Source organism: Sapajus apella, unplaced genomic scaffold (genome assembly GCF_009761245.1).
Source record: "Sapajus apella isolate SASKATOON/1434 unplaced genomic scaffold, GSC_monkey_1.0 scaffold132, whole genome shotgun sequence".
Taxonomy (NCBI): domain Eukaryota; kingdom Metazoa; phylum Chordata; class Mammalia; order Primates; family Cebidae; genus Sapajus; species Sapajus apella.
Genome location: NW_022437072.1, coordinates 290520 through 299171, shown reverse-complemented (window position 1 = coordinate 299171; position 8652 = coordinate 290520).

The window sequence follows — 8652 nt, the reverse complement described above, 5'->3', positions numbered from 1 at the left end:
TTGAAACACAAGCTGCAGAGTTTGCAAGTATCACCTGGCCGTCTGAGCTTCATCCTGTGGAAACTGGGGCTGGAAGTTGCTGATGCTGTGGCTACCATTCCTAGTAATTCATATTACTAATTATAGTGTATATTACTATTGCTGTGAGCTATAACATCTTTTCTCCAGTTCTAGGAGTCTGTGTCTTCTGTCAGTATTCATGAAATTGTAGAAGGCTAACTTGTTAGCTTGAAAATAGGGTAGTATATCATTCACAGTAAGAATGATAAGGTGAGGTATATTCAGCACTGAGATGTAGAATTAATTATGCTTTGGTTTTAACACATAATTGTAACATATGTTCACTAACTCTTTACTGATGTCTGAGTTGTTATATGGAAGTTTAGAAAACTACTAGGAAGAAATGCTTCATTATAATATAGTCTGTACATTTATTCAGTGTTATAGCAAGGGTAAAATTATATTTACATAATGTATTGCATAGCTCTTGAAAGCCACTGCACTGCATCTTTTTTTGTCAAAAAGTTGGTACTCAGAATTCTAAATTTAGCATTTTAGTCTTGAGAGGAAAGTCATCTTAAATTAAAAGTTTTGCATTAAAAAATTTTCAGATACTTTCTACATAAAGTTCTTCAATTAATTTCTTATATTTCATGTCCCTAAGAAATTATATTTTTTCTAAGCATGTATATGAAATACTCATACTTAATAAAGTATTTTTCAATTCAAATATGATTATATATTAAAAGTTATGTTTAATTCATGCTATATTATTTCAAATTTATGAAATGTTAAAAATTATTTCTAGGTTTGAGATTATTTTTATAAAACTATTGTGAAACCGAATTTGAACAATTTTAGATAAATACAATTGTATAATGTATGAATTTAATAAAATAAAAAATAAATACCTAAAGATTTAAATCTTTTATTTCATATTATAGATTTAATAAAGTAATTCAGCATAATCATATTGTTATTGTATATTCAGAAGTTTGAATTACCCAAGAAATGGAAATGCAGTGTGAAATAATATATTCTTCTTATGCAAATTTAATACATTTTAATGTTAATTTATAGTAGTATCTGCTAATTATAATGTAATGGTGAGAAATGTGTTTGAGATTAATGAGTTATATGTGTTTCACAGCTTTTCTTTTTTCAACGCCCTACCTTTGTTAGATTAACCTGGATGGTTTATCAGGGACTGGCTATTTGTATTGTGTGGAAATGAAATTTTACTCTCAAGAATCAATAGTTTAGTAGATTTTACTCTCAAGAACATGCTTTACTGTGTATTGTGCTTTTTTCTCTCTTGATTCATCTCTGGCTTTTGTTTCCGGTACTCTTTATTCATACTTTATTCAGTTTCTTTTATTCTTCCATCCAGGTTTCTTTGCTTTTTCCTTTAAGCTTTTTACTCTTAGACATTGACTTCTTAAGAACAGCTTCTGATTGCAACTACCCAACATAACAGTGAGAAACAGTAGCAACTGAATTCATTACTAAATATCTTTTTTTGATCATAATGTAAAAGGAATAAGAAAGTGAAATAAATCCTTTTAAAATAGTTCATCAAAACCGTATGTTTGTGACTGTGCTTGTGTGTGCACGAATGTGACCAAGAGAAATGAAAGAGTGAGCCGTTTGACGTCAAACTCAAGTCCCAGCTGTGTGGCGTGCTCTGGGGCATTTAGCTACTCAACTCTTTTTTCCTCTGCTTTCTCATTTGTATAGTTAACAAACTATCCAAAATTTGGAAATAAGACAAGGGAAGACTGCAAGCTTTTCCAATATCACAATAGACCATTGTGCCGCAGACTCACTCAGACTATTTTATTACCCTGGGCAGGGGGTTGGCACATTTTAACCCACAGGTGAAATCCAGCCCAAAGCCCATGCTTGTTCATTCTTTGAGCTAAGAATAGATTTTGCATTTTTAAAAAGTTGTAAAAAAATTAAGATAAAGAAACTAAGACAAATATATGACAGAGACTTGAGGTAATTCACAAATATTAAATTATTTACCATTTGAGCCTTTACAGAAAACATTTGTCAACCCCTGCTCTAAAGGAATTAAACATTGTTTGGTTTAGCTATGTACTATTGATCAGGATTCAGAAGCAGTGAAGGTAGATGATAACTAGTAGATTAATAAATTACAAATGATTTTTGTCTGCTAGTGAGGCAATGATTTCTGTCTGCTTAAAAAAACAACCCGGCCAGGCACCATGGGTCACACCTGTAATCCCAGCACTTTGGGAAACCAAGGCAGGTAAAACACCTGAGGTCAGGAGTTTGAGACCAACCTGGCCAACATGGTGAAACCCTATATCTACTAAAGATACAAAAATTAGCTGGGTGTAGTGGCGGGTGCCTGTAGTCCCAGCTACTTGGTAGGTTAAGGTAGGATAATGGCTTGTACCCAAGAGACAGAGGTTGCAGTGAGCCGAGATCTTGCCATTGTATTCCAGCCTGGGAGGCAGAGAGACTCCATCTAAAAAAAAAACCAAAGCAAAAAACCCCAAACCCTAAAGGATATAGTGGTGTTACTCCTTAAGACATTAACCATTTTCATATGTCACTTTGTAATAATATTTTAGCACCCTTTTATTTGGCTGTAAGTTCTGGAGTCTCTCTCATTCTCTTTTGAAAAAGCTTTACATCTTGCTGGTTCCCTCATTAAGAAAATAATCTTACTGACATATATTTATTTTATATTTGTATCAGAGTCACCTTTTCACCCTTTAGATATTTAAGCTTCAACAATAAACGGGCAATCTGCCTCTCTCCTGTTTAGCTATCAGCTTTTTCAGGGTTTTAATACAACATGGTCTTAGACAGTAAGTGGACTTTATTTACTCATCTTAAAAGTCAGTCTAGATGTTCTTTTAAAAGAACTCCAATTAAGAACCTCTCTGGGTTGTTCCATTCCCTCCACATTGTTTAAAGACTATTTTTTAAGACTAATTTTCTGTTCACAAAATTAACAAGATGGTACAGAGATCTCTTGCACCTGCCCCCACACATGCATAGCTTCCCCATTATCGATGTCCCCAACAGAGTAGTATGTTTGTTACAATCGATGAACCTGTATGGAGACATTATTGTCTTCTAAGTCTAGAGTTTACATTATGATTCTCCGTTTTTTAAATGATCTTATTTGTGGAATAGTGAATTCTTATTGTTAGTGCTCACCTGCTCATACAGGTAGAGTTGCCGACTTATCATCATGTTTCTCTTTTTCCTCGAGCTTCTTTGTGCAAATTTTAATTATTATATTGCATGATTTAATTAAATGCTATATGAGACGAGATCCATGCAGGGGAGATTTAATTCAATGAAGTTGAAATTGAATGCTTTGCTATGTCTTTGTTAAAGATATAACAAAGATGAATTGCTAAATAATTGCCATGCAATTAAATGTGGGTGAAGCAACAGCAAAAGATTGGCGTGTTTGGCCATGACCAAGCCTCTACTTGGAAGCACCTAATTTAGAAAACACGTGTGCTGCATATGAAGCAAAGGTTTCCCTATCAAATGAATAGTTTATGGAAACAAAATAAGTCATGCTATTTTGCCTCTATTTTATTGTTCAAACAATATCAAAATAGAAGTATTAGTACAGATAAATAAATCTGTACAAATAAAATGGAAACATGGAAGATCTGCTGAATCTTCACCGCTTCTACTGACATAAAGTTTTTCATATTTATCAAAGGATATTTATAGAAAAACAATTTTAGGAACATCTCAAAATAAATGCTTTTTAAATAAAATTTGTTCGAGTTTTATAAATAGGTTCCAGTGATGAATGAGTACATAAATAATTGAGTAGATAATGTTGCTGATTGGGGTTAATTAGTTTAAAAGCCCATTCCCGGGGAGAGTCTTCTCTCCTTAATCAACCCAAAGATCCAGGGTGCACTTTGTGAGGCATTCGGAAGGCATGGGGGAGCAAGTGTACTTTTTGCTCTAAGTAGCTGAACTCTTCTCCTTTCCCAGGTAAAGAATGCAGGCAACTACTGTAGGATTCCGGGTGCTGGCTCCCCATTGGCTGGGCTTTCGTGTGCTTTCTGCATGCTTTGCTCATGCTTTCTCCTTCTCTTCGAATTTTTTCACACATCAATTTATAGTTTCTCTTTGTGAAGTCTCTATTGACTCTGGTTTAACTAGTCCATGACTTTACAATTATACATTGATATATAGTGATATGAATTACCAATAGTTACATCCATGTACATTATCCTGCAATTACCATTTATGCTGTAGCTTAGTTGTATATTTTATGTGAAAATACTTTGAACTATGAGCTGCTATGCAAATGCTATCTTTTCAATTCACTGTACATTTTTGAAAGACTTCTGAAAATCTTCTTTGCCTTTCCATATTGCCTACCTAACAAATGCTAATTCAATGAGAAATTCTTACAACTCAACTAGTCAGACAGTAGTTATTAAACACTTCTGGATGTATAGTCATAGCCTTTCACACTTTACTCAAGAAGGGTCCATTCACATGTGAGAGCTAATGACTGCATTTTAATTAATTGTGGAATAAAAAATATACTTAGTCTCTTCTTTCAAAGTTATTCATTTAGAAAATAGATCTGATTTGTTTAATGCTGCTTTCATTTTATGTTTTTTTTCCTGAGTCTTTAATCCTTTTTGAAATAGAGATATTGTGAAACACAACTTATATAGACTTAAAAATAGCCAGTTGATATATGTCATTAACATTTTCAAAAACAGAAATTTAAACAGAAACAGAGTTCCTTAAGTAGATATATGTGTATATTTATATATATATATGTAACCTTAGATTTTTCAACAAAGTCGTAAATTTACTTTAAGCTACTATATAATGATACTATTTAATTTCCCCTGGCTTCTACCACTTAATACAAAAACTATTTCTGGGAAAATGGCTTTCTTAAATTTATTTATTATGCTTCAAGTTGTGGGGTACCTGTGCAGATGTTCAGGTTTGTTACATAGGTGGTTTGCTGCATCCATCACCCTGTCATCTTCATTAGGTATTTTTCCTAATGTTATCCCTCCCCAGTCTCCCCACCCCATGCTATCCCTCCTCTAGCTCCCCACCCCCTAACAGACCCCAATGTGTGATGTTCTCCTCCCTGTGTTCATGTGTTCTCATTGTTCAACACCCACTTATGAGTGAGAACATGCAGGATTTTTTTTTTGTTTTCTATTCTCAAGTCGGTTTGCTGAGAATGGTGGTTTCCAGCTTCATTTATGTCCCTGCAAAGGACATGAACTCATCTTTTTTTATGGCTGCGTAGTATTCTATGGCATATCTGTGCCACACCACTCTATCATTGATGGGCATTTGGGTTGGTTCCAGGTCTTTGCTATTGCGAACAGTGCTGCAGTGAACATACATGTGCATGTGTCCTTATAATCCTTTGGGTGTATACCTAGTAATAGGATTGCTGGGACAAATGGTATTTCTATTTCTAGATCCTTGAGGAATTGCCACAATGGTTGAACTAATTTACACTCCCGCCAACAGTGGAAAAGCGTTCCTATTTCTCCACATCCTCTCCAGCACGTGTTGTTTCCTGATATTTTAACGATCACCATTCTAACTGGTGCCCTTTATGCTAAAAACTCTCAATAAAATAGGTATCGTTGGAATGCATCTCAAAATAATAAGCTATTTATGACAAGCCCACAGCCAGTATCATACTGAATGGGCAAAAACTGGAAGCATTTGCTCGTCTATAAAGGATTTTATTTCTCCTTCGCTTCTGAAGCTTAGTTTGGCTGGATATGAAACCCCACTGTCAAAATTAGACACATCAATGAGACAGAAAATTAACAAGGATATTTAGGACTTGAACTCAGCTCTGGACCAAATGGAACTAATAGACATCTACAGGACTCTCCACCCCAAATCCACAGAATATTCATTCTTCTCAACATCACTTGGCACTTATTCTAAAATTGAGCATGTAATTGGAAGTAAAACACTCCTCAGCAAATGCGAAAGAATGGAAATTGTAACAAACTGTCTCTCAGACCACAGTGCAATCAAATTAGAACTCAGGAGTAAGGAAAATGGCTTTATCTAGTTTAAAATACAGTTACAACACATGATTTGACATTTTCAATCAATCTTTAAACTTCTAGTGTTAGGGATTATTTACTCTTTTAAAAGACTGCTTCCAGGTTAAAAACAAACAAATCTGCAAAAGAATCGAGAATTGTTGGACAGCAAACAATACTTTAAAAGCAAATTTTTAGCAGGTCAATCCTAACTCCAACAGTTTAAATCGCCCTTACAGTGTTCTTGGTCATTTACATTGGATTATGCTATGTTCTCATAAAAGATTCACATTCAGATATTAAAACATTACTTTGAGGAATTAATAAATTTATTTTTTTTCTACCAAATGATAGGCATTTTCTTTATCTTTTCCTCATAATATGTAAGAAAAAACTGTTAGAATTTTGAATTTATGATTATATCTTTGGAGTAAATGTGACATATTTGAAAAGTGCAATAAAAACAATTTTAAGGTATCATGAACAAATAGTTATTTCCTTAAACCTAAAACTGGCGCTATAAATATATTTTAATTAAAATCTGTAAGAAGTAAATGTAAGTATATTTAATATATCCAAATTTTAAAAATTTAACTTTTCTGTTATTTTTTAAAGCCTGCTATTTATATTTTATCTTTAAGCCACCATCATTCACAACATTAATGATCTAAATATTGCAACTCATTTTCCTAAATGCACAAAAGAAATAAAAGTATTAAAACAAAGAATTCAAACCATATTCATAAGGAATTAATTGCTTCAAAATTATTATTTATGAAAACAGAAATAAATGAATTTTTTTCTGTGTGAGACTTCCTGGGGTAATCAAACAATCATCACCCGAGGAAACAATGTACATTGAATAAAGAAACTTTTGTTTTGTAGAGACATTCATAGCTGACTTTATTCTAGATATAGCACAAATCATAGATACTCAATGGCCACTCAATAACCTGATTAAACTTCGTTGGATACGTGTGTGTGTGTGTGTGTGTGTGTATATATAATTTTCCAGGTCTCTAGCCCTGTTTTTGCTTCTTAAACAAAAGAAAAAGAAAGGCTGATGTCATTTCTTAAAAAAAAAACAGCATTTTAAAGATAATGTTATTTTTCCACCTTCTGTTATACTTGGAAACACACTACTATACGTTCATTTATTATTAGAATTAATTATGCATAGACATTATATACTTAAACACACTCTATAAGTAGTATTTATACAGGACATATAAAAATTTTTTCAAAATGGCATAGCTGAGGTAAATAAGTTATCACTTAAAATTCATTCCTGATCATTCCCCATTAAAATGCAATGCAAATCTGCCAAAACAATAAGAGGAAGCTAGCCTGTGTGACTCTTTATTCATGTAATAATTGATTACTGCTGTGACAACATCCCACCTTTTTCACAGTTATGAAATGAGTTCACTTTAAATTAATTGGCATCACCATGAAATAAATTACCTGGCTGTGTGGTTGGGAAGCAAATCCAGCCCACATTTGATATAATTGGGGTGAAACTGTTATATAGGGATTGTGTGAGTGATAGCTAAAGATAGAATTTTTACATAGAAAATAAATGTGTAGAGGGTGGTGACAATGACCAAATTGTCTATTTTTGTTTTTAAGGAGAATTTTCTGTTTTTGGAATAAATCTCTTAAGTTTTCTAATAATTGTTATTATTTATTTATGTTAGGCGTAGCCTACATGATTGGGAATAATGACTAATTATCTTCCATATAGACAAAGGAAAGAAAATTCAATCTAAATTTCCAGTCCAGGATAATGAACCTAAGCTTTCCTTGAAATTCCAGGAAAGAAATCTAGATCATTTTCCAAAATTATGGCCCAGAATGCTATTATGATATAAAAGGCCAGGTTCATACTAAGCTTCATTAGAAAGGATATTGGAAAAGAAACTGAAAACACTTCTTTTCTCTGCTTTTATTATATCAATATATATTTTCATCAACAATATCCTGAGTACCCATAGTTGCTGCACCACACAGAATTTTTAAACTGTAAGAAAAGTAATTAAAGCAATGAAGTTTGGGTAGAATGAATTCTACATATAGACATACTGAAGAAAAAATCCAAAAAACAAAAGCAAATTTGGGAAGGTAAAGTTGAAGACTAGATTGTGTTTGTAATGCCCTAAAGATTTTAGATTTTTACAATATAGTATTAGAAAAAAAAATCTGTTGATTATATCTTGAGGCAAAAATAGATTCTTTTGTAGGCAAATATAAGAAACTATATATAAACTTAAAAGAATCACTATTGATGGAATTATTAATACTTGAAATACAAATAAATTCAAAAGGATTTTAAATTCATGGATTGTAGCTCCAAAATTTATTGTTAAAAATGTAAGATTCTCTTAGAAATGTATCATTTTACTTCTTTAGGTCTGACAAGTGGAGGGCAAGCGGAAATTGCGTTAAAACACATTCTGTAGGAACTATCTGAAACTGGAAAACACTGTGCTTCTAAAACTTCTATAATTTGAAATTCATTTCAATTTAAATATCTTGTAATTGTATTCATGTTTCACTGCTTAGGTTAGTTTTTAAATGTTATCAC